Here is a 26,620-nt window from a genome sequence, read left to right on the forward strand (position 1 = left end):
AAGAAAGCGTTTTTGTACAACTTCATAGAAATAGCTGTAACTTTTGATAGAAGACTCAGACAAACATGTTTATGGCTTTATCTTATAGAACTCAAGGTCCCCGTGCTGGGAAAACAGGTTTTGCAGCTGTTTGAGCTAAGATTTCCAAGTTATTCACATAATGAAAACCTATACTTTGTTTCGGTCGAGTTCCCCATTCAAATGCATGTAACAGTGAGAAACACACTGTCTTGGCGAAAGAAAGCGTTTTTGTACAACTTCATAGAAATAGCTGTAACTTTTGATAGAAGACTCGGACAAACATGTTTATGGCTTTATCTTATAGAACTCAAGGTCTCCGTGCTGGGAAAACAGGTTATGCAGCTGTTTGAGCTAAGATTTCCAAGTTATTCACATAATGAAAACCTATACTTTGTTTCGGTCGAGTTCCCCATTCAAATGCATGTAACAGTGAGAAACGCACTGTCTTGGCGAAAGAAAGCGTTTTTGTACAACTTCATAGGAATAGCTGTAACTTTTGATAGAAGACTCGGATACACATGTTTATGGCTTTATCTTATAGAACTCAAGGTTCCCGTGCTGGGAAAACAGGTTTTGCAGCTGTTTGAGCTAAGATTTCCAAGTTATTCACATAATGAAAACCTATACTTTGTTTCGGTCGAGTTCCCCATTCAAATGCATGTAACAGTGAGAAACGCACTGTCTTGGCGAAAGAAAGCGTTTTTGTACAACTTCATAGAAATAGCTGTAACTTTTGATAGAAGACTCAGACAAACATGTTTATGGCCTTATCTTATAGAACTCAAGGTCTCCGTGCTGGGAAAACAGGTTTTGCAGCTGTTTGAGCTAAGATTTCCAAGTTATTCACATAATGAAAACCTATACTTTGTTTCGGTCGAGTTCCCCATTCAAATGCATGTAACAGTGAGAAACGCACTGTCTTGGCGAAAGAAAGCGTTTTTCTACAACTTCATAGAAATAGCTGTAACTTTTGATAGAAGACTCAGACAAACATGTTTATGGCCTTATATTATAGAACTCAAGGTCCCCGTGCTGGGAAAAAAGGTTTTGCAGCTGTTTGAGCTAAGATTTCCAAGTTATTCACATAATGAAAACCTATACTTTGTTTCGGTCGAGTTCCCCATTCAAATGCATGTAACAGTGAGAAACGCACTGTCTTGGCGAAAGAAAGCGTTTTTGTACAACTTCATAGAAATAGCTGTAACTTTTGATAGAAGACTCGGACAAACATGTTTATGGCCTTATATTATAGAACTCAAGGTCTCCGTGCTGGGAAAACAGGTTTTGCAGCTGTTTGAGCTAAGATTTCCAAGTTATTCACATAATGAAAACCTATACTTTGTTTCGGTCGAGTTCCCCATTCAAATGCATGTAACAGTGAGAAACGCACTGTCTTGGCGAAAGAAAGCTATTTTGTACAACTTCATAGAAATAGCTGTAACTTTTGATAGAAGACTCAGACAAACATGTTTATGGCCTTATATTATAGAACTCAAGGTCCCCGTGCTGGGAAAACAGGTTTTGCAGCTGTTTGAGCTAAGATTTTCAAGTTATTCACATAATGAAAACATATACTTTGTTTCGGTCGAGTTCCCCATTCAAATGCATGTAACAGTGAGAAACGCACTGTCTTGGCGAAAGAAAGCGTTTTTGTACAACTTCATAGAAATAGCTGTAACTTTTGATAGAAGACTCGGATACACATGTTTATGGCTTTATCTTATAGAACTCAAGGTTCCCGTGCTGGGAAAACAGGTTTTGCAGCTGTTTGAGCTAAGATTTCCAAGTTATTCACATAATGAAAACCTATACTTTGTTTCGGTCGAGTTCCCCATTCAAATGCATGTAACAGTGAGAAACGCACTGTCTTGGCGAAAGAAAGCGTTTTTCTACAACTTCATAGAAATAGCTGTAACTTTTGATAGAAGACTCAGACAAACATGTTTATGGCCTTATATTATAGAACTCAAGGTCCCCGTGCTGGGAAAAAAGGTTTTGCAGCTGTTTGAGCTAAGATTTCCAAGTTATTCACATAATGAAAACCTATACTTTGTTTCGGTCGAGTTCCCCATTCAAATGCATGTAACAGTGAGAAACGCACTGTCTTGGCGAAAGAAAGCGTTTTTGTACAACTTCATAGAAATAGCTGTAACTTTTGATAGAAGACTCGGACAAACATGTTTATGGCCTTATATTATAGAACTCAAGGTCCCCGTGCTGGGAAAACAGGTTTTGCAGCTGTTTGAGCTAAGATTTCCAAGTTATTCACATAATGAAAACCTATACTTTGTTTCGGTCGAGTTCCCCATTCAAATGCATGTAACAGTGAGAAACGCACTGTCTTGGCGAAAGAAAGCTATTTTGTACAACTTCATAGAAATAGCTGTAACTTTTGATAGAAGACTCAGACAAACATGTTTATGGCCTTATATTATAGAACTCAAGGTCCCCGTGCTGGGAAAACAGGTTTTGCAGCTGTTTGAGCTAAGATTTTCAAGTTATTCACATAATGAAAACATATACTTTGTTTCGGTCGAGTTCCCCATTCAAATGCATGTAACAGTGAGAAACGCACTGTCTTGGCGAAAGAAAGCGTTTTTGTACAACTTCATAGAAATAGCTGTAACTTTTGATAGAAGACTCAGACAAACATGTTTATGGCCTTATATTATAGAACTCAAGGTTCCCGTGCTGGGAAAACAGGTTTTGCAGCTGTTTGAGCTAAGATTTCCAAGTTATTCACATAATGAAAACATATACTTTGTTTCGGTCGAGTTCCCCATTCAAATGCATGTAACAGTGAGAAACGCACTGTCTTGGCGAAAGAAAGCGTTTTTGTACAACTTCATAGGAATAGCTGTAACTTTTGATAGAAGACTCGGATACACATGTTTATGGCTTTATCTTATAGAACTCAAGGTTCCCGTGCTGGGAAAAAAGGTTTTGCAGCTGTTTGAGCTAAGATTTCCAAGTTATTCACATAATGAAAACCTATACTTTGTTTCGGTCGAGTTCCCCATTCAAATGCATGTAACAGTGAGAAACGCACTGTCTTGGCGAAAGAAAGCGTTTTTGTACAACTTCATAGAAATAGCTGTAACTTTTGATAGAAGACTCAGACAAACATGTTTATGGCCTTATCTTATAGAACTCAAGGTCTCCGTGCTGGGAAAACAGGTTTTGCAGCTGTTTGAGCTAAGATTTCCAAGTTATTCACATAATGAAAACCTATACTTTGTTTCGGTCGAGTTCCCCATTCAAATGCATGTAACAGTGAGAAACGCACTGTCTTGGCGAAAGAAAGCGTTTTTCTACAACTTCATAGAAATAGCTGTAACTTTTGATAGAAGACTCAGACAAACATGTTTATGGCCTTATATTATAGAACTCAAGGTCCCCGTGCTGGGAAAAAAGGTTTTGCAGCTGTTTGAGCTAAGATTTCCAAGTTATTCACATAATGAAAACCTATACTTTGTTTCGGTCGAGTTCCCCATTCAAATGCATGTAACAGTGAGAAACGCACTGTCTTGGCGAAAGAAAGCGTTTTTGTACAACTTCATAGAAATAGCTGTAACTTTTGATAGAAGACTCGGACAAACATGTTTATGGCCTTATATTATAGAACTCAAGGTCTCCGTGCTGGGAAAACAGGTTTTGCAGCTGTTTGAGCTAAGATTTCCAAGTTATTCACATAATGAAAACCTATACTTTGTTTCGGTCGAGTTCCCCATTCAAATGCATGTAACAGTGAGAAACACACTGTATTGGCGAAAGAAAGCGTTTTTGTACAACTTCATAGAAATAGCTGTAACTTTTGATAGAAGACTCGGATACACATGTTTATGGCTTTATCTTATAGAACTCAAGGTCCCCGTGCTGGGAAAACAGGTTTTGCAGCTGTTTGAGCTAAGATTTCCAAGTTATTCACATAATGAAAACCTATACTTTGTTTCGGTCGAGTTCCCCATTCAAATGCATGTAACAGTGAGAAACGCACTGTCTTGGCGAAAGAAAGCTATTTTGTACAACTTCATAGAAATAGCTGTAACTTTTGATAGAAGACTCAGACAAACATGTTTATGGCCTTATATTATAGAACTCAAGGTCTCCGTGCTGGGAAAACAGGTTTTGCAGCTGTTTGAGCTAAGATTTCCAAGTTATTCACATAATGAAAACCTATACTTTGTTTCGGTCGAGTTCCCCATTCAAATGCATGTAACAGTGAGAAACACACTGTATTGGCGAAAGAAAGCGTTTTTGTACAACTTCATAGAAATAGCTGTAACTTTTGATAGAAGACTCGGATACACATGTTTATGGCTTTATCTTATAGAACTCAAGGTCTCCGTGCTGGGAAAACAGGTTTTGCAGCTGTTTGAGCTAAGATTTCCAAGTTATTCACATAATGAAAACCTATACTTTGTTTCGGTCGAGTTCCCCATTCAAATGCATGTAACAGTGAGAAACGCACTGTCTTGGCGAAAGAAAGCGTTTTTGTACAACTTCATATAAATAGCTGTAACTTTTGATAGAAGACTCGGATACACATGTTTATGGCTTTATCTTATAGAACTCAAGGTCTCCGTGCTGGGAAAACAGGTTTTGCAGCTGTTTGAGCTAAGATTTCCAAGTTATTCACATAATGAAAACCTATACTTTGTTTCGGTCGAGTTCCCCATTCAAATGCATGTAACAGTGAGAAACGCACTGTCTTGGCGAAAGAAAGCGTTTTTGTACAACTTCATAGAAATAGCTGTAACTTTTGATAGAAGACTCAGACAAACATGTTTATGGCCTTATATTATAGAACTCAAGGTCCCCGTGCTGGGAAAACAGGTTTTGCAGCTGTTTGAGCTAAGATTTCCAAGTTATTCACGTAATGAAAACCTATACTTTGTTTTGGTCGAGTTCCCCATTCAAATGCATGTAACAGTGAGAAACGCACTGTCTTGGCGAAAGAAAGCGTTTTTGTACAACTTCATATAAATAGCTGTAACTTTTGATAGAAGACTCGGATACACATGTTTATGGCTTTATCTTATAGAACTCAAGGTTCCCGTGCTGGGAAAACAGGTTTTGTAGCTGTTTGAGCTAAGATTTCCAAGTTATTCACATAATGAAAACCTATACTTTGTTTCGGTCGAGTTCCCCATTCAAATGCATGTAACAGTGAGAAACGCACTGTCTTGGCGAAAGAAAGCGTTTTTGTACAACTTCATAGGAATAGCTGTAACTTTTGATAGAAGACTCGGATACACATGTTTATGGCTTTATCTTATAGAACTCAAGGTTCCCGTGCTGGGAAAACAGGTTTTGCAGCTGTTTGAGCTAAGATTTCCAAGTTATTCACATAATGAAAACCTATACTTTGTTTCGGTCGAGTTCCCCATTCAAATGCATGTAACAGTGAGAAACGCACTGTCTTGGCGAAAGAAAGCGTTTTTGTACAACTTCATAGAAATAGCTGTAACTTTTGATAGAAGACTCAGACAAACATGTTTATGGCCTTATCTTATAGAACTCAAGGTCTCCGTGCTGGGAAAACAGGTTTTGCAGCTGTTTGAGCTAAGATTTCCAAGTTATTCACATAATGAAAACCTATACTTTGTTTCGGTCGAGTTCCCCATTCAAATGCATGTAACAGTGAGAAACGCACTGTCTTGGCGAAAGAAAGCGTTTTTCTACAACTTCATAGAAATAGCTGTAACTTTTGATAGAAGACTCAGACAAACATGTTTATGGCCTTATATTATAGAACTCAAGGTCCCCGTGCTGGGAAAAAAGGTTTTGCAGCTGTTTGAGCTAAGATTTCCAAGTTATTCACATAATGAAAACCTATACTTTGTTTCGGTCGAGTTCCCCATTCAAATGCATGTAACAGTGAGAAACGCACTGTCTTGGCGAAAGAAAGCGTTTTTGTACAACTTCATAGAAATAGCTGTAACTTTTGATAGAAGACTCGGACAAACATGTTTATGGCCTTATATTATAGAACTCAAGGTCTCCGTGCTGGGAAAACAGGTTTTGCAGCTGTTTGAGCTAAGATTTCCAAGTTATTCACATAATGAAAACCTATACTTTGTTTCGGTCGAGTTCCCCATTCAAATGCATGTAACAGTGAGAAACACACTGTATTGGCGAAAGAAAGCGTTTTTGTACAACTTCATAGAAATAGCTGTAACTTTTGATAGAAGACTCGGATACACATGTTTATGGCTTTATCTTATAGAACTCAAGGTCCCCGTGCTGGGAAAACAGGTTTTGCAGCTGTTTGAGCTAAGATTTCCAAGTTATTCACATAATGAAAACCTATACTTTGTTTCGGTCGAGTTCCCCATTCAAATGCATGTAACAGTGAGAAACGCACTGTCTTGGCGAAAGAAAGCTATTTTGTACAACTTCATAGAAATAGCTGTAACTTTTGATAGAAGACTCAGACAAACATGTTTATGGCCTTATATTATAGAACTCAAGGTCTCCGTGCTGGGAAAACAGGTTTTGCAGCTGTTTGAGCTAAGATTTCCAAGTTATTCACATAATGAAAACCTATACTTTGTTTCGGTCGAGTTCCCCATTCAAATGCATGTAACAGTGAGAAACGCACTGTCTTGGCGAAAGAAAGCGTTTTTGTACAACTTCATAGAAATAGCTGTAACTTTTGATAGAAGACTCAGACAAACATGTTTATGGCCTTATATTATAGAACTCAAGGTCCACGTGCTGGGAAAACAGGTTTTGCAGCTGTTTGAGCTAAGATTTTCAAGCTATTCACATAATGAAAACCTATACTTTGTTTCGGTCGAGTTCCCCATTCAAATGCATGTAACAGTGAGAAACGCACTGTCTTGGCGAAAGAAAGCGTTTTTGTACAACTTCATAGAAATAGCTGTAACTTTTGATAGAAGACTCAGACAAACATGTTTATGGCCTTATCTTATAGAACTCAAGGTCTCCGTGCTGGGAAAACAGGTTTTGCAGCTGTTTGAGCTAAGATTTCCAAGTTATTCACATAATGAAAACATATACTTTGTTTCGGTCGAGTTCCCCATTCAAATGCATGTAACAGTGAGAAACGCACTGTCTTGGCGAAAGAAAGCGTTTTTGTACAACTTCATAGAAATAGCTGTAACTTTTGATAGAAGACTCAGACAAACATGTTTATGGCTTTATCTTATAGAACTCAAGGTCTCCGTGCTGGGAAAACAGGTTTTGCAGCTGTTTGAGCTAAGATTTCCAAGTTATTCACATAATGAAAACCTATACTTTGTTTCGGTCGAGTTCCCCATTCAAATGCATGTAACAGTGAGAAACGCACTGTCTTGGCGAAAGAAATCGTTTTTGTACAACTTCATATGAATAGCTGTAACTTTTGATAGAAGACTCGGATACACATGTTTATGGCTTTATCTTATAGAACTCAAGGTTCCCGTGCTGGGAAAACAGGTTTTGCAGCTGTTTGAGCTAAGATTTCCAAGTTATTCACATAATGAAAACCTATACTTTGTTTCGGTCGAGTTCCCCATTCAAATGCATGTAACAGTGAGAAACGCACTGTCTTGGCGAAAGAAAGCTATTTTGTACAACTTCATAGAAATAGCTGTAACTTTTGATAGAAGACTCAGACAAACATGTTTATGGCCTTATATTATAGAACTCAAGGTCCCCGTGCTGGGAAAACAGGTTTTGCAGCTGTTTGAGCTAAGATTTTCAAGTTATTCACATAATGAAAACATATACTTTGTTTCGGTCGAGTTCCCCATTCAAATGCATGTAACAGTGAGAAACGCACTGTCTTGGCGAAAGAAAGCGTTTTTGTACAACTTCATAGAAATAGCTGTAACTTTTGATAGAAGACTCAGACAAACATGTTTATGGCTTTATCTTATAGAACTCAAGGTTCCCGTGCTGGGAAAACAGGTTTTGCAGCTGTTTGAGCTAAGATTTCCAAGTTATTCACATAATGAAAACCTATACTTTGTTTCGGTCGAGTTCCCCATTCAAATGCATGTAACAGTGAGAAACGCACTGTCTTGGCGAAAGAAAGCGTTTTTGTACAACTTCATAGAAATAGCTGTAACTTTTGATAGAAGACTCAGACAAACATGTTTATGGCCTTATATTATAGAACTCAAGGTCCCCGTGCTGGGAAAACAGGTTTTGCAGCTGTTTGAGCTAAGATTTCCAAGTTATTCACATAATGAAAACCTATACTTTGTTTCGGTCGAGTTCCCCATTCAAATGCATGTAACAGTGAGAAACGCACTGTCTTGGCGAAAGAAAGCGTTTTTGTACAACTTCATAGAAATAGCTGTAACTTTTGATAGAAGACTCGGACAAACATGTTTATGGCTTTATCTTATAGAACTCAAGGTCTCCGTGCTGGGAAAACAGGTTATGCAGCTGTTTGAGCTAAGATTTCCAAGTTATTCACATAATGAAAACCTATACTTTGTTTCGGTCGAGTTCCCCATTCAAATGCATGTAACAGTGAGAAACGCACTGTCTTGGCGAAAGAAAGCGTTTTTGTACAACTTCATAGAAATAGCTGTAACTTTTGATAGAAGACTCAGACAAACATGTTTATGGCCTTATATTATAGAACTCAAGGTCCACGTGCTGGGAAAACAGGTTTTGCAGCTGTTTGAGCTAAGATTTTCAAGCTATTCACATAATGAAAACCTATACTTTGTTTCGGTCGAGTTCCCCATTCAAATGCATGTAACAGTGAGAAACGCACTGTCTTGGCGAAAGAAAGCGTTTTTGTACAACTTCATAGAAATAGCTGTAACTTTTGATAGAAGACTCAGACAAACATGTTTATGGCCTTATCTTATAGAACTCAAGGTCTCCGTGCTGGGAAAACAGGTTTTGCAGCTGTTTGAGCTAAGATTTCCAAGTTATTCACATAATGAAAACATATACTTTGTTTCGGTCGAGTTCCCCATTCAAATGCATGTAACAGTGAGAAACGCACTGTCTTGGCGAAAGAAAGCGTTTTTGTACAACTTCATAGAAATAGCTGTAACTTTTGATAGAAGACTCAGACAAACATGTTTATGGCCTTATATTATAGAACTCAAGGTCTCCGTGCTGGGAAAACAGGTTTTGCAGCTGTTTGAGCTAAGATTTCCAAGTTATTCACATAATGAAAACCTATACTTTGTTTCGGTCGAGTTCCCCATTCAAATGCATGTAACAGTGAGAAACACACTGTATTGGCGAAAGAAAGCGTTTTTGTACAACTTCATAGAAATAGCTGTAACTTTTGATAGAAGACTCGGATACACATGTTTATGGCTTTATCTTATAGAACTCAAGGTCTCCGTGCTGGGAAAACAGGTTTTGCAGCTGTTTGAGCTAAGATTTCCAAGTTATTCACATAATGAAAACCTATACTTTGTTTCGGTCGAGTTCCCCATTCAAATGCATGTAACAGTGAGAAACGCACTGTCTTGGCGAAAGAAAGCGTTTTTGTACAACTTCATAGAAATAGCTGTAACTTTTGATAGAAGACTCGGATACACATGTTTATGGCTTTATCTTATAGAACTCAAGGTCTCCGTGCTGGGAAAACAGGTTTTGCAGCTGTTTGAGCTAAGATTTCCAAGTTATTCACATAATGAAAACCTATACTTTGTTTCGGTCGAGTTCCCCAATCAAATGCATGTAACAGTGAGAAACGCACTGTCTTGGCGAAAGAAAGCGTTTTTGTACAACTTCATAGAAATAGCTGTAACTTTTGATAGAAGACTCAGACAAACATGTTTATGGCTTTATCTTATAGAACTCAAGGTCTCCGTGCTGGGAAAACAGGTTTTGCAGCTGTTTGAGCTAAGATTTCCAAGTTATTCACATAATGAAAACTTGTACTTTGTTTCGGTGGAGTTCCCCATTCAAATGCATGTAACAGTGAGAAACGCACTGTCTTGGCGAAAGAAAGCGTTTTTGTACAACTTCATATAAATAGCTGTAACTTTTGATAGAAGACTCGGATACACATGTTTATGGCTTTATCTTATAGAACTCAAGGTCTCCGTGCTGGGAAAACAGGTTTTGCAGCTGTTTGAGCTAAGATTTCCAAGTTATTCACATAATGAAAACCTATACTTTGTTTCGGTCGAGTTCCCCATTCAAATGCATGTAACAGTGAGAAACGCACTGTCTTGGCGAAAGAAAGCGTTTTTGTACAACTTCATAGAAATAGCTGTAACTTTTGATAGAAGACTCAGACAAACATGTTTATGGCCTTATATTATAGAACTCAAGGTCCCCGTGCTGGGAAAACAGGTTTTGCAGCTGTTTGAGCTAAGATTTCCAAGTTATTCACGTAATGAAAACCTATACTTTGTTTTGGTCGAGTTCCCCATTCAAATGCATGTAACAGTGAGAAACGCACTGTCTTGGCGAAAGAAAGCGTTTTTGTACAACTTCATATAAATAGCTGTAACTTTTGATAGAAGACTCGGATACACATGTTTATGGCTTTATCTTATAGAACTCAAGGTTCCCGTGCTGGGAAAACAGGTTTTGTAGCTGTTTGAGCTAAGATTTCCAAGTTATTCACATAATGAAAACCTATACTTTGTTTCGGTCGAGTTCCCCATTCAAATGCATGTAACAGTGAGAAACGCACTGTCTTGGCGAAAGAAAGCGTTTTTGTACAACTTCATAGGAATAGCTGTAACTTTTGATAGAAGACTCGGATACACATGTTTATGGCTTTATCTTATAGAACTCAAGGTTCCCGTGCTGGGAAAACAGGTTTTGCAGCTGTTTGAGCTAAGATTTCCAAGTTATTCACATAATGAAAACCTATACTTTGTTTCGGTCGAGTTCCCCATTCAAATGCATGTAACAGTGAGAAACGCACTGTCTTGGCGAAAGAAAGCGTTTTTGTACAACTTCATAGAAATAGCTGTAACTTTTGATAGAAGACTCAGACAAACATGTTTATGGCCTTATCTTATAGAACTCAAGGTCTCCGTGCTGGGAAAACAGGTTTTGCAGCTGTTTGAGCTAAGATTTCCAAGTTATTCACATAATGAAAACCTATACTTTGTTTCGGTCGAGTTCCCCATTCAAATGCATGTAACAGTGAGAAACGCACTGTCTTGGCGAAAGAAAGCGTTTTTCTACAACTTCATAGAAATAGCTGTAACTTTTGATAGAAGACTCAGACAAACATGTTTATGGCCTTATATTATAGAACTCAAGGTCCCCGTGCTGGGAAAAAAGGTTTTGCAGCTGTTTGAGCTAAGATTTCCAAGTTATTCACATAATGAAAACCTATACTTTGTTTCGGTCGAGTTCCCCATTCAAATGCATGTAACAGTGAGAAACACACTGTATTGGCGAAAGAAAGCGTTTTTGTACAACTTCATAGAAATAGCTGTAACTTTTGATAGAAGACTCGGATACACATGTTTATGGCTTTATCTTATAGAACTCAAGGTCCCCGTGCTGGGAAAACAGGTTTTGCAGCTGTTTGAGCTAAGATTTCCAAGTTATTCACATAATGAAAACCTATACTTTGTTTCGGTCGAGTTCCCCATTCAAATGCATGTAACAGTGAGAAACGCACTGTCTTGGCGAAAGAAAGCTATTTTGTACAACTTCATAGAAATAGCTGTAACTTTTGATAGAAGACTCAGACAAACATGTTTATGGCCTTATATTATAGAACTCAAGGTCTCCGTGCTGGGAAAACAGGTTTTGCAGCTGTTTGAGCTAAGATTTCCAAGTTATTCACATAATGAAAACCTATACTTTGTTTCGGTCGAGTTCCCCATTCAAATGCATGTAACAGTGAGAAACACACTGTATTGGCGAAAGAAAGCGTTTTTGTACAACTTCATAGAAATAGCTGTAACTTTTGATAGAAGACTCGGATACACATGTTTATGGCTTTATCTTATAGAACTCAAGGTCTCCGTGCTGGGAAAACAGGTTTTGCAGCTGTTTGAGCTAAGATTTCCAAGTTATTCACATAATGAAAACCTATACTTTGTTTCGGTCGAGTTCCCCATTCAAATGCATGTAACAGTGAGAAACGCACTGTCTTGGCGAAAGAAAGCGTTTTTGTACAACTTCATAGAAATAGCTGTAACTTTTGATAGAAGACTCGGACAAACATGTTTATGGCTTTATCTTATAGAACTCAAGGTCTCCGTGCTGGGAAAACAGGTTATGCAGCTGTTTGAGCTAAGATTTCCAAGTTATTCACATAATGAAAACCTATACTTTGTTTCGGTCGAGTTCCCCATTCAAATGCATGTAACAGTGAGAAACGCACTGTCTTGGCGAAAGAAAGCGTTTTTGTACAACTTCATAGAAATAGCTGTAACTTTTGATAGAAGACTCAGAAAAACATGTTTATGGCCTTATATTATAGAACTCAAGGTCCACGTGCTGGGAAAACAGGTTTTGCAGCTGTTTGAGCTAAGATTTTCAAGCTATTCACATAATGAAAACCTATACTTTGTTTCGGTCGAGTTCCCCATTCAAATGCATGTAACAGTGAGAAACGCACTGTCTTGGCGAAAGAAAGCGTTTTTGTACAACTTCATAGAAATAGCTGTAACTTTTGATAGAAGACTCAGACAAACATGTTTATGGCCTTATCTTATAGAACTCAAGGTCTCCGTGCTGGGAAAACAGGTTTTGCAGCTGTTTGAGCTAAGATTTCCAAGTTATTCACATAATGAAAACATATACTTTGTTTCGGTCGAGTTCCCCATTCAAATGCATGTAACAGTGAGAAACGCACTGTCTTGGCGAAAGAAAGCGTTTTTGTACAACTTCATAGAAATAGCTGTAACTTTTGATAGAAGACTCAGACAAACATGTTTATGGCTTTATCTTATAGAACTCAAGGTCTCCGTGCTGGGAAAACAGGTTTTGCAGCTGTTTGAGCTAAGATTTCCAAGTTATTCACATAATGAAAACCTATACTTTGTTTCGGTCGAGTTCCCCATTCAAATGCATGTAACAGTGAGAAACGCACTGTCTTGGCGAAAGAAATCGTTTTTGTACAACTTCATATGAATAGCTGTAACTTTTGATAGAAGACTCGGATACACATGTTTATGGCTTTATCTTATAGAACTCAAGGTTCCCGTGCTGGGAAAACAGGTTTTGCAGCTGTTTGAGCTAAGATTTCCAAGTTATTCACATAATGAAAACCTATACTTTGTTTCGGTCGAGTTCCCCATTCAAATGCATGTAACAGTGAGAAACGCACTGTCTTGGCGAAAGAAAGCTATTTTGTACAACTTCATAGAAATAGCTGTAACTTTTGATAGAAGACTCAGACAAACATGTTTATGGCCTTATATTATAGAACTCAAGGTCCCCGTGCTGGGAAAACAGGTTTTGCAGCTGTTTGAGCTAAGATTTTCAAGTTATTCACATAATGAAAACATATACTTTGTTTCGGTCGAGTTCCCCATTCAAATGCATGTAACAGTGAGAAACGCACTGTCTTGGCGAAAGAAAGCGTTTTTGTACAACTTCATAGAAATAGCTGTAACTTTTTATAGAAGACTCAGACAAACATGTTTATGGCCTTATATTATAGAACTCAAGGTTCCCGTGCTGGGAAAACAGGTTTTGCAGCTGTTTGAGCTAAGATTTCCAAGTTATTCACATAATGAAAACATATACTTTGTTTCGGTCGAGTTCCCCATTCAAATGCATGTAACAGTGAGAAACGCACTGTCTTGGCGAAAGAAAGCGTTTTTGTACAACTTCATAGGAATAGCTGTAACTTTTGATAGAAGACTCAGACAAACATGTTTATGGCTTTATCTTATAGAACTCAAGGTTCCCGTGCTGGGAAAACAGGTTTTGCAGCTGTTTGAGCTAAGATTTCCAAGTTATTCACATAATGAAAACCTATACTTTGTTTCGGTCGAGTTCCCCATTCAAATGCATGTAACAGTGAGAAACGCACTGTCTTGGCGAAAGAAAGCGTTTTTGTACAACTTCATAGAAATAGCTGTAACTTTTGATAGAAGACTCAGACAAACATGTTTATGGCCTTATATTATAGAACTCAAGGTCCCCGTGCTGGGAAAACAGGTTTTGCAGCTGTTTGAGCTAAGATTTCCAAGTTATTCACATAATGAAAACCTATACTTTGTTTCGGTCGAGTTCCCCATTCAAATGCATGTAACAGTGAGAAACGCACTGTCTTGGCGAAAGAAAGCGTTTTTGTACAACTTCATAGAAATAGCTGTAACTTTTGATAGAAGACTCGGACAAACATGTTTATGGCTTTATCTTATAGAACTCAAGGTCTCCGTGCTGGGAAAACAGGTTATGCAGCTGTTTGAGCTAAGATTTCCAAGTTATTCACATAATGAAAACCTATACTTTGTTTCGGTCGAGTTCCCCATTCAAATGCATGTAACAGTGAGAAACGCACTGTCTTGGCGAAAGAAAGCGTTTTTGTACAACTTCATAGAAATAGCTGTAACTTTTGATAGAAGACTCAGACAAACATGTTTATGGCCTTATATTATAGAACTCAAGGTCCACGTGCTGGGAAAACAGGTTTTGCAGCTGTTTGAGCTAAGATTTTCAAGCTATTCACATAATGAAAACCTATACTTTGTTTCGGTCGAGTTCCCCATTCAAATGCATGTAACAGTGAGAAACGCACTGTCTTGGCGAAAGAAAGCGTTTTTGTACAACTTCATAGAAATAGCTGTAACTTTTGATAGAAGACTCAGACAAACATGTTTATGGCCTTATCTTATAGAACTCAAGGTCTCCGTGCTGGGAAAACAGGTTTTGCAGCTGTTTGAGCTAAGATTTCCAAGTTATTCACATAATGAAAACATATACTTTGTTTCGGTCGAGTTCCCCATTCAAATGCATGTAACAGTGAGAAACGCACTGTCTTGGCGAAAGAAAGCGTTTTTGTACAACTTCATAGAAATAGCTGTAACTTTTGATAGAAGACTCAGACAAACATGTTTATGGCTTTATCTTATAGAACTCAAGGTCTCCGTGCTGGGAAAACAGGTTTTGCAGCTGTTTGAGCTAAGATTTCCAAGTTATTCACATAATGAAAACCTATACTTTGTTTCGGTCGAGTTCCCCATTCAAATGCATGTAACAGTGAGAAACGCACTGTCTTGGCGAAAGAAATCGTTTTTGTACAACTTCATATGAATAGCTGTAACTTTTGATAGAAGACTCGGATACACATGTTTATGGCTTTATCTTATAGAACTCAAGGTTCCCGTGCTGGGAAAACAGGTTTTGCAGCTGTTTGAGCTAAGATTTCCAAGTTATTCACATAATGAAAACCTATACTTTGTTTCGGTCGAGTTCCCCATTCAAATGCATGTAACAGTGAGAAACGCACTGTCTTGGCGAAAGAAAGCTATTTTGTACAACTTCATAGAAATAGCTGTAACTTTTGATAGAAGACTCAGACAAACATGTTTATGGCCTTATATTATAGAACTCAAGGTCCCCGTGCTGGGAAAACAGGTTTTGCAGCTGTTTGAGCTAAGATTTTCAAGTTATTCACATAATGAAAACATATACTTTGTTTCGGTCGAGTTCCCCATTCAAATGCATGTAACAGTGAGAAACGCACTGTCTTGGCGAAAGAAAGCGTTTTTGTACAACTTCATAGAAATAGCTGTAACTTTTGATAGAAGACTCAGACAAACATGTTTATGGCCTTATATTATAGAACTCAAGGTTCCCGTGCTGGGAAAACAGGTTTTGCAGCTGTTTGAGCTAAGATTTCCAAGTTATTCACATAATGAAAACATATACTTTGTTTCGGTCGAGTTCCCCATTCAAATGCATGTAACAGTGAGAAACGCACTGTCTTGGCGAAAGAAAGCGTTTTTGTACAACTTCATAGGAATAGCTGTAACTTTTGATAGAAGACTCGGATACACATGTTTATGGCTTTATCTTATAGAACTCAAGGTTCCCGTGCTGGGAAAACAGGTTTTGCAGCTGTTTGAGCTAAGATTTCCAAGTTATTCACATAATGAAAACCTATACTTTGTTTCGGTCGAGTTCCCCATTCAAATGCATGTAACAGTGAGAAACGCACTGTCTTGGCGAAAGAAAGCGTTTTTGTACAACTTCATAGAAATAGCTGTAACTTTTGATAGAAGACTCAGACAAACATGTTTATGGCCTTATCTTATAGAACTCAAGGTCTCCGTGCTGGGAAAACAGGTTTTGCAGCTGTTTGAGCTAAGATTTCCAAGTTATTCACATAATGAAAACCTATACTTTGTTTCGGTCGAGTTCCCCATTCAAATGCATGTAACAGTGAGAAACGCACTGTCTTGGCGAAAGAAAGCGTTTTTCTACAACTTCATAGAAATAGCTGTAACTTTTGATAGAAGACTCAGACAAACATGTTTATGGCCTTATATTATAGAACTCAAGGTCCCCGTGCTGGGAAAAAAGGTTTTGCAGCTGTTTGAGCTAAGATTTCCAAGTTATTCACATAATGAAAACCTATACTTTGTTTCGGTCGAGTTCCCCATTCAAATGCATGTAACAGTGAGAAACGCACTGTCTTGGCGAAAGAAAGCGTTTTTGTACAACTTCATAGAAATAGCTGTAACTTTTGATAGAAGACTCAGACAAACATGTTTATGGCCTTATATTATAGAACTCAAGGTCTCCGTGCTGGGAAAACAGGTTTTGCAGCTGTTTGAGCTAAGATTTCCAAGTTATTCACATAATGAAAACCTATACTTTGTTTCGGTCGAGTTCCCCATTCAAATGCATGTAACAGTGAGAAACGCACTGTCTTGGCGAAAGAAAGCGTTTTTGTACAACTTCATATGAATAGCTGTAACTTTTGATAGAAGACTCGGATACACATGTTTATGGCTTTATCTTATAGAACTCAAGGTTCCCGTGCTGGGAAAACAGGTTTTGCAGCTGTTTGAGCTAAGATTTCCAAGTTATTCACATAATGAAAACCTATACTTTGTTTCGGTCGAGTTTCCCATTCAAATGCATGTAACAGTGAGAAACGCACTGTCTTGGCGAAAGAAAGCGTTTTTGTACAACTTCATATGAATAGCTGTAACTTTTGATAGAAGACTCGGATACACATGTTTATGGCTTTATCTTATAGAACTCAAGGTTCCCGTGCTGGGAAAACAGGTTTTGCAGCTGTTTGAGCTAAGATTTCCAAGTTATTCACATAATGAAAACCTATACTTTGTTTCGGTCGAGTTCCCCATTCAAATGCATGTAACAGTGAGAAACGCACTGTCTTGGCGAAAGAAAGCGTTTTTGTACAACTTCATATAAATAGCTGTAACTTTTGATAGAAGACTCGGATACACATGTTTATGGCTTTATCTTATAGAACTCAAGGTTCCCGTGCTGGGAAAACAGGTTTTGCAGCTGTTTGAGCTAAGATTTCCAAGTTATTCACATAATGAAAACCTATACTTTGTTTCGGTCGAGTTCCCCATTCAAATGCATGTAACAGTGAGAAACGCACTGTCTTGGCGAAAGAAAGCGTTTTTGTACAACTTCATAGAAATAGCTGTAACTTTTGATAGAAGACTCAGACAAACATGTTTATGGCCTTATATTATAGAACTCAAGGTCCCCGTGCTGGGAAAACAGGTTTTGCAGCTGTTTGAGCTAAGATTTCCAAGTTATTCACATAATGAAAACCTATACTTTGTTTCGGTCGAGTTCCCCATTCAAATGCATGTAACAGTGAGAAACGCACTGTCTTGGCGAAAGAAAGCTATTTTGTACAACTTCATAGAAATAGCTGTAACTTTTGATAGAAGACTCAGACAAACATGTTTATGGCCTTATATTATAGAACTCAAGGTCTCCGTGCTGGGAAAACAGGTTTTGCAGCTGTTTGAGCTAAGATTTCCAAGTTATTCACATAATGAAAACCTATACTTTGTTTCGGTCGAGTTCCCCATTCAAATGCATGTAACAGTGAGAAACGCACTGTCTTGGCGAAAGAAAGCGTTTTTGTACAACTTCATATGAATAGCTGTAACTTTTGATAGAAGACTCGGATACACATGTTTATGGCTTTATCTTATAGAACTCAAGGTTCCCGTGCTGGGCAAACAGGTTTTGCAGCTGTTTGAGCTAAGATTTCCAAGTTATTCACATAATGAAAACCTATACTTTGTTTCGGTCGAGTTCCCCATTCAAATGCATGTAACAGTGAGAAACGCACTGTCTTGGCGAAAGAAAGCGTTTTTGTACAACTTCATAGAAATAGCTGTAACTTTTGATAGAAGACTCAGACAAACATGTTTATGGCTTTATCTTATAGAACTCAAGGTCTCCGTGCTGGGAAAACAGGTTTTGCAGCTGTTTGAGCTAAGATTTCCAAGTTATTCACATAATGAAAACCTATACTTTGTTTCGGTCGAGTTCCCCATTCAAATGCATGTAACAGTGAGAAACGCACTGTCTTGGCGAAAGAAAGCGTTTTTGTACAACTTCATAGAAATAGCTGTAACTTTTGATAGAAGACTCAGACAAACATGTTTATGGCCTTATATTATAGAACTCAAGGTCTCCGTGCTGGGAAAACAGGTTTTGCAGCTGTTTGAGCTAAGATTTCCAAGTTATTCACATAATGAAAACCTATACTTTGTTTCGGTCGAGTTCCCCATTCAAATGCATGTAACAGTGAGAAACGCACTGTCTTGGCGAAAGAAAGCGTTTTTGTACAACTTCATAGAAATAGCTGTAACTTTTGATAGAAGACTCAGACAAACAAGTTTATGGCCTTATATTATAGAACTCAAGGTCTCCGTGCTGGGAAAACAGGTTTTGCAGCTGTTTGAGCTAAGATTTCCAAGTTATTCACATAATGAAAACCTATACTTTGTTTCGGTCGAGTTCCCCATTCAAATGCATGTAACAGTGAGAAACGCACTGTCTTGGCGAAAGAAAGCGTTTTTGTACAACTTCATATAAATAGCTGTAACTTTTGATAGAAGACTCGGATACACATGTTTATGGCTTTATCTTATAGAACTCAAGGTTCCCGTGCTGGGAAAACAGGTTTTGTAGCTGTTTGCGCTAAGATTTCCAAGTTATTCACATAATGAAAACCTATACTTTGTTTCGGTCGAGTTCCCCATTCAAATGCATGTAACAGTGAGAAACGCACTGTCTTGGCGAAAGAAAGCGTTTTTGTACAACTTCATATGAATAGCTGTAACTTTTGATAGAAGACTCGGATACACATGTTTATGGCTTTATCTTATAGAACTCAAGGTTCCCGTGCTGGGAAAACAGGTTTTGCAGCTGTTTGAGCTAAGATTTCCAAGTTATTCACATAATGAAAACCTATACTTTGTTTCGGTCGAGTTCCCCATTCAAATGCATGTAACAGTGAGAAACGCACTGTCTTGGCGAAAGAAAGCGTTTTTGTACAACTTCATAGAAATAGCTGTAACTTTTGATAGAAGACTCGGATACACATGTTTATGGCTTTATCTTATAGAACTCAAGGTCTCCGTGCTGGGAAAACAGGTTTTGCAGCTGTTTGAGCTAAGATTTCCAAGTTATTCACATAATGAAAACATATACTTTGTTTCGGTCGAGTTCCCCATTCAAATGCATGTAACAGTGAGAAACGCACTGTCTTGGCGAAAGAAAGCATTTTTGTACAACTTCATATGAATAGCTGTAACTTTTGATAGAAGACTCGGATACACATGTTTATGGCTTTATCTTATAGAACTCAAGGTTCCCGTGCTGGGAAAACAGGTTTTGCAGCTGTTTGAGCTAAGATTTCCAAGTTATTCACATAATGAAAACCTATACTTTGTTTCGGTCGAGTTCCCCATTCAAATGCATGTAACAGTGAGAAACGCACTGTCTTGGCGAAAGAAAGCGTTTTTGTACAACTTCATATGAATAGCTGTAACTTTTGATAGAAGACTCGGATACACATGTTTATGGCTTTATCTTATAGAACTCAAGGTTCCCGTGCTGGGAAAACAGGTTTTGCAGCTGTTTGAGCTAAGATTTCCAAGTTATTCACATAATGAAAACCTATACTTTGTTTCGGTCGAGTTCCCCATTCAAATGCATGTAACAGTGAGAAACGCACTGTCTTGGCGAAAGAAAGCGTTTTTGTACAACTTCATAGAAATAGCTGTAACTTTTGATAGAAGACTCAGACAAACATGTTTATGGCCTTATATTATAGAACTCAAGGTCTCCGTGCTGGGAAAACAGGTTTTGCAGCTGTTTGAGCTAAGATTTCCAAGTTATTCACATAATGAAAACCTATACTTTGTTTCGGTCGAGTTCCCCATTCAAATGCATGTAACAGTGAGAAACGCACTGTCTTGGCGAAAGAAAGCGTTTTTGTACAACTTCATAGAAATAGCTGTAACTTTTGATAGAAGACTCAGACAAACATGTTTATGGCCTTATATTATAGAACTCAAGGTCTCCGTGCTGGGAAAACAGGTTTTGCAGCTGTTTGAGCTAAGATTTCCAAGTTATTCACATAATGAAAACATATACTTTGTTTCGGTCGAGTTCCCCATTCAAATGCATGTAACAGTGAGAAACGCACTGTCTTGGCGAAAGAAAGCGTTTTTGTACAACTTCATATGAATAGCTGTAACTTTTGATAGAAGACTCAGACAAACATGTTTATGGCTTTATCTTATAGAACTCAAGGTTCCCGTGCTGGGCAAACAGGTTTTGCAGCTGTTTGAGCTAAGATTTCCAAGTTATTCACATAATGAAAACCTATACTTTGTTTCGGTCGAGTTCCCCATTCAAATGCATGTAACAGTGAGAAACGCACTGTCTTGGCGAAAGAAAGCGTTTTTGTACAACTTCATATAAATAGCTGTAACTTTTGATAGAAGACTCGGATACACATGTTTATGGCTTTATCTTATAGAACTCAAGGTTCCCGTGCTGGGAAAACAGGTTTTGTAGCTGTTTGCGCTAAGATTTCCAAGTTATTCACATAATGAAAACCTATACTTTGTTTCGGTCGAGTTCCCCATTCAAATGCATGTAACAGTGAGAAACGCACTGTCTTGGCGAAAGAAAGCGTTTTTGTACAACTTCATAGAAATAGCTGTAACTTTTGATAGAAGACTCGGATACACATGTTTATGGCTTTATCTTATAGAACTCAAGGTTCCCGTGCTGGGAAAACAGGTTTTGTAGCTGTTTGAGCTAAGATTTCCAAGTTATTCACATAATGAAAACCTATACTTTGTTTCGGTCGAGTTTCCCATTCAAATGCATGTAACAGTGAGAAACGCACTGTCTTGGCGAAAGAAAGCGTTTTTGTACAACTTCATAGAAATAGCTGTAACTTTTGATAGAAGACTCAGACAAACATGTTTATGGCTTTATCTTATAGAACTCAAGGTTCCCGTGCTGGGAAAACAGGTTTTGCAGCTGTGTGAGCTAAGATTTCCAAGTTATTCACATAATGAAAACCTATACTTTGTTTCGGTCGAGTTCCCCATTCAAATGCATGTAACAGTGAGAAACGCACTGTCTTGGCGAAAGAAAGCGTTTTTGTACAACTTCATAGAAATAGCTGTAACTTTTGATAGAAGACTCGGATACACATGTTTATGGCTTTATCTTATAGAACTCAAGGTTCCCGTGCTGGGAAAACAGGTTTTGCAGCTGTTTGAGCTAAGATTTCCAAGTTATTCACATAATGAAAACCTATACTTTGTTTCGGTCGAGTTTCCCATTCAAATGCATGTAACAGTGAGAAACGCACTGTCTTGGCGAAAGAAAGCGTTTTTGTACAACTTCATATGAATAGCTGTAACTTTTGATAGAAGACTCGGATACACATGTTTATGGCTTTATCTTATAGAACTCAAGGTTCCCGTGCTGGGAAAACAGGTTTTGCAGCTGTTTGAGCTAAGATTTCCAAGTTATTCACATAATGAAAACCTATACTTTGTTTCGGTCGAGTTCCCCATTCAAATGCATGTAACAGTGAGAAACGCACTGTCTTGGCGAAAGAAAGCGTTTTTGTACAACTTCATATAAATAGCTGTAACTTTTGATAGAAGACTCGGATACACATGTTTATGGCTTTATCTTATAGAACTCAAGGTTCCCGTGCTGGGAAAACAGGTTTTGCAGCTGTTTGAGCTAAGATTTCCAAGTTATTCACATAATGAAAACCTATACTTTGTTTCGGTCGAGTTCCCCATTCAAATGCATGTAACAGTGAGAAACGCACTGTCTTGGCGAAAGAAAGCGTTTTTGTACAACTTCATAGAAATAGCTGTAACTTTTGATAGAAGACTCAGACAAACATGTTTATGGCCTTATATTATAGAACTCAAGGTCCCCGTGCTGGGAAAACAGGTTTTGCAGCTGTTTGAGCTAAGATTTCCAAGTTATTCACATAATGAAAACCTATACTTTGTTTCGGTCGAGTTCCCCATTCAAATGCATGTAACAGTGAGAAACGCACTGTCTTGGCGAAAGAAAGCGTTTTTGTACAACTTCATATAAATAGCTGTAACTTTTGATAGAAGACTCGGATACACATGTTTATGGCTTTATCTTATAGAACTCAAGGTTCCCGTGCTGGGAAAACAGGTTTTGCAGCTGTTTGAGCTAAGATTTCCAAGTTATTCACATAATGAAAACCTATACTTTGTTTCGGTCGAGTTCCCCATTCAAATGCATGTAACAGTGAGAAACGCACTGTCTTGGCGAAAGAAAGCGTTTTTGTACAACTTCATAGAAATAGCTGTAACTTTTGATAGAAGACTCAGACAAACATGTTTATGGCTTTATCTTATAGAACTCAAGGTCTCCGTGCTGGGAAAACAGGTTTTGCAGCTGTTTGAGCTAAGATTTCCAAGTTATTCACATAATGAAAACCTATACTTTGTTTCGGTCGAGTTCCCCATTCAAATGCATGTAACAGTGAGAAACGCACTGTCTTGGCGAAAGAAAGCGTTTTTGTACAACTTCATAGAAATAGCTGTAACTTTTGATAGAAGACTCAGACAAACATGTTTATGGCCTTATATTATAGAACTCAAGGTCTCCGTGCTGGGAAAACAGGTTTTGCAGCTGTTTGAGCTAAGATTTCCAAGTTATTCACATAATGAAAACCTATACTTTGTTTCGGTCGAGTTCCCCATTCAAATGCATGTAACAGTGAGAAACGCACTGTCTTGGCGAAAGAAAGCTATTTTGTACAACTTCATAGAAATAGCTGTAACTTTTGATAGAAGACTCAGACAAACAAGTTTATGGCCTTATATTATAGAACTCAAGGTCTCCGTGCTGGGAAAACAGGTTTTGCAGCTGTTTGAGCTAAGATTTCCAAGTTATTCACATAATGAAAACCTATACTTTGTTTCGGTCGAGTTCCCCATTCAAATGCATGTAACAGTGAGAAACGCACTGTCTTGGCGAAAGAAAGCGTTTTTGTACAACTTCATATAAATAGCTGTAACTTTTGATAGAAGACTCAGACAAACATGTTTATGGCTTTATCTTATAGAACTCAAGGTCTCCGTGCTGGGAAAACAGGTTTTGCAGCTGTTTGAGCTAAGATTTCCAAGTTATTCACATAATGAAAACCTATACTTTGTTTCGGTCGAGTTCCCCATTCAAATGCATGTAACAGTGAGAAACGCACTGTCTTGGCGAAAGAAAGCGTTTTTGTACAACTTCATAGAAATAGCTGTAACTTTTGATAGAAGACTCAGACAAACATGTTTATGGCTTTATCTTATAGAACTCAAGGTCTCCGTGCTGGGAAAACAGGTTTTGCAGCTGTTTGAGCTAAGATTTCCAAGTTATTCACATAATGAAAACCTATACTTTGTTTCGGTCGAGTTCCCCATTCAAATGCATGTAACAGTGAGAAACGCACTGTCTTGGCGAAAGAAAGCGTTTTTGTACAACTTCATAGAAATAGCTGTAACTTTTGATAGAAGACTCAGACAAACAAGTTTATGGCCTTATATTATAGAACTCAAGGTCTCCGTGCTGGGAAAACAGGTTTTGCAGCTGTTTGAGCTAAGATTTCCAAGTTATTCACATAATGAAAACCTATACTTTGTTTCGGTCGAGTTCCCCATTCAAATGCATGTAACAGTGAGAAACGCACTGTCTTGGCGAAAGAAAGCGTTTTTGTACAACTTCATATAAATAGCTGTAACTTTTGATAGAAGACTCAGACAAACATGTTTATGGCTTTATCTTATAGAACTCAAGGTCTCCGTGCTGGGAAAACAGGTTTTGCAGCTGTTTGAGCTAAGATTTCCAAGTTATTCACATAATGAAAACCTATACTTTGTTTCGGTCGAGTTCCCCATTCAAATGCATGTAACAGTGAGAAACGCACTGTCTTGGCGAAAGAAAGCGTTTTTGTACAACTTCATATGAATAGCTGTAACTTTTGATAGAAGACTCGGATACACATGTTTATGGCTTTATCTTATAGAACTCAAGGTTCCCGTGCTGGGCAAACAGGTTTTGCAGCTGTTTGAGCTAAGATTTCCAAGTTATTCACATAATGAAAACCTATACTTTGTTTCGGTCGAGTTCCCCATTCAAATGCATGTAACAGTGAGAAACGCACTGTCTTGGCGAAAGAAAGCGTTTTTGTACAACTTCATATAAATAGCTGTAACTTTTGATAGAAGACTCGGATACACATGTTTATGGCTTTATCTTATAGAACTCAAGGTTCCCGTGCTGGGAAAACAGGTTTTGTAGCTGTTTGCGCTAAGATTTCCAAGTTATTCACATAATGAAAACCTATACTTTGTTTCGGTCGAGTTCCCCATTCAAATGCATGTAACAGTGAGAAACGCACTGTCTTGGCGAAAGAAAGCGTTTTTGTACAACTTCATAGAAATAGCTGTAACTTTTGATAGAAGACTCGGATACACATGTTTATGGCTTTATCTTATAGAACTCAAGGTTCCCGTGCTGGGAAAACAGGTTTTGTAGCTGTTTGAGCTAAGATTTCCAAGTTATTCACATAATGAAAACCTATACTTTGTTTCGGTCGAGTTTCCCATTCAAATGCATGTAACAGTGAGAAACGCACTGTCTTGGCGAAAGAAAGCGTTTTTGTACAACTTCATAGAAATAGCTGTAACTTTTGATAGAAGACTCAGACAAACATGTTTATGGCTTTATCTTATAGAACTCAAGGTTCCCGTGCTGGGAAAACAGGTTTTGCAGCTGTGTGAGCTAAGATTTCCAAGTTATTCACATAATGAAAACCTATACTTTGTTTCGGTCGAGTTCCCCATTCAAATGCATGTAACAGTGAGAAACGCACTGTCTTGGCGAAAGAAAGCGTTTTTGTACAACTTCATAGAAATAGCTGTAACTTTTGATAGAAGACTCGGATACACATGTTTATGGCTTTATCTTATAGAACTCAAGGTTCCCGTGCTGGGAAAACAGGTTTTGCAGCTGTTTGAGCTAAGATTTCCAAGTTATTCACATAATGAAAACCTATACTTTGTTTCGGTCGAGTTTCCCATTCAAATGCATGTAACAGTGAGAAACGCACTGTCTTGGCGAAAGAAAGCGTTTTTGTACAACTTCATATGAATAGCTGTAACTTTTGATAGAAGACTCGGATACACATGTTTATGGCTTTATCTTATAGAACTCAAGGTTCCCGTGCTGGGAAAACAGGTTTTGCAGCTGTTTGAGCTAAGATTTCCAAGTTATTCACATAATGAAAACCTATACTTTGTTTCGGTCGAGTTCCCCATTCAAATGCATGTAACAGTGAGAAACGCACTGTCTTGGCGAAAGAAAGCGTTTTTGTACAACTTCATATAAATAGCTGTAACTTTTGATAGAAGACTCGGATACACATGTTTATGGCTTTATCTTATAGAACTCAAGGTTCCCGTGCTGGGAAAACAGGTTTTGCAGCTGTTTGAGCTAAGATTTCCAAGTTATTCACATAATGAAAACCTATACTTTGTTTCGGTCGAGTTCCCCATTCAAATGCATGTAACAGTGAGAAACGCACTGTCTTGGCGAAAGAAAGCGTTTTTGTACAACTTCATAGAAATAGCTGTAACTTTTGATAGAAGACTCAGACAAACATGTTTATGGCCTTATATTATAGAACTCAAGGTCCCCGTGCTGGGAAAACAGGTTTTGCAGCTGTTTGAGCTAAGATTTCCAAGTTATTCACATAATGAAAACCTATACTTTGTTTCGGTCGAGTTCCCCATTCAAATGCATGTAACAGTGAGAAACGCACTGTCTTGGCGAAAGAAAGCTATTTTGTACAACTTCATAGAAATAGCTGTAACTTTTGATAGAAGACTCAGACAAACATGTTTATGGCCTTATATTATAGAACTCAAGGTCTCCGTGCTGGGAAAACAGGTTTTGCAGCTGTTTGAGCTAAGATTTCCAAGTTATTCACATAATGAAAACCTATACTTTGTTTCGGTCGAGTTCCCCATTCAAATGCATGTAACAGTGAGAAACGCACTGTCTTGGCGAAAGAAAGCGTTTTTGTACAACTTCATAGAAATAGCTGTAACTTTTGATAGAAGACTCAGACAAACATGTTTATGGC

This window comes from Maylandia zebra, linkage group LG5 (assembly GCF_041146795.1).
Source record: "Maylandia zebra isolate NMK-2024a linkage group LG5, Mzebra_GT3a, whole genome shotgun sequence".
In the NCBI taxonomy this organism is placed as follows: Eukaryota; Metazoa; Chordata; class Actinopteri; order Cichliformes; family Cichlidae; genus Maylandia; species Maylandia zebra.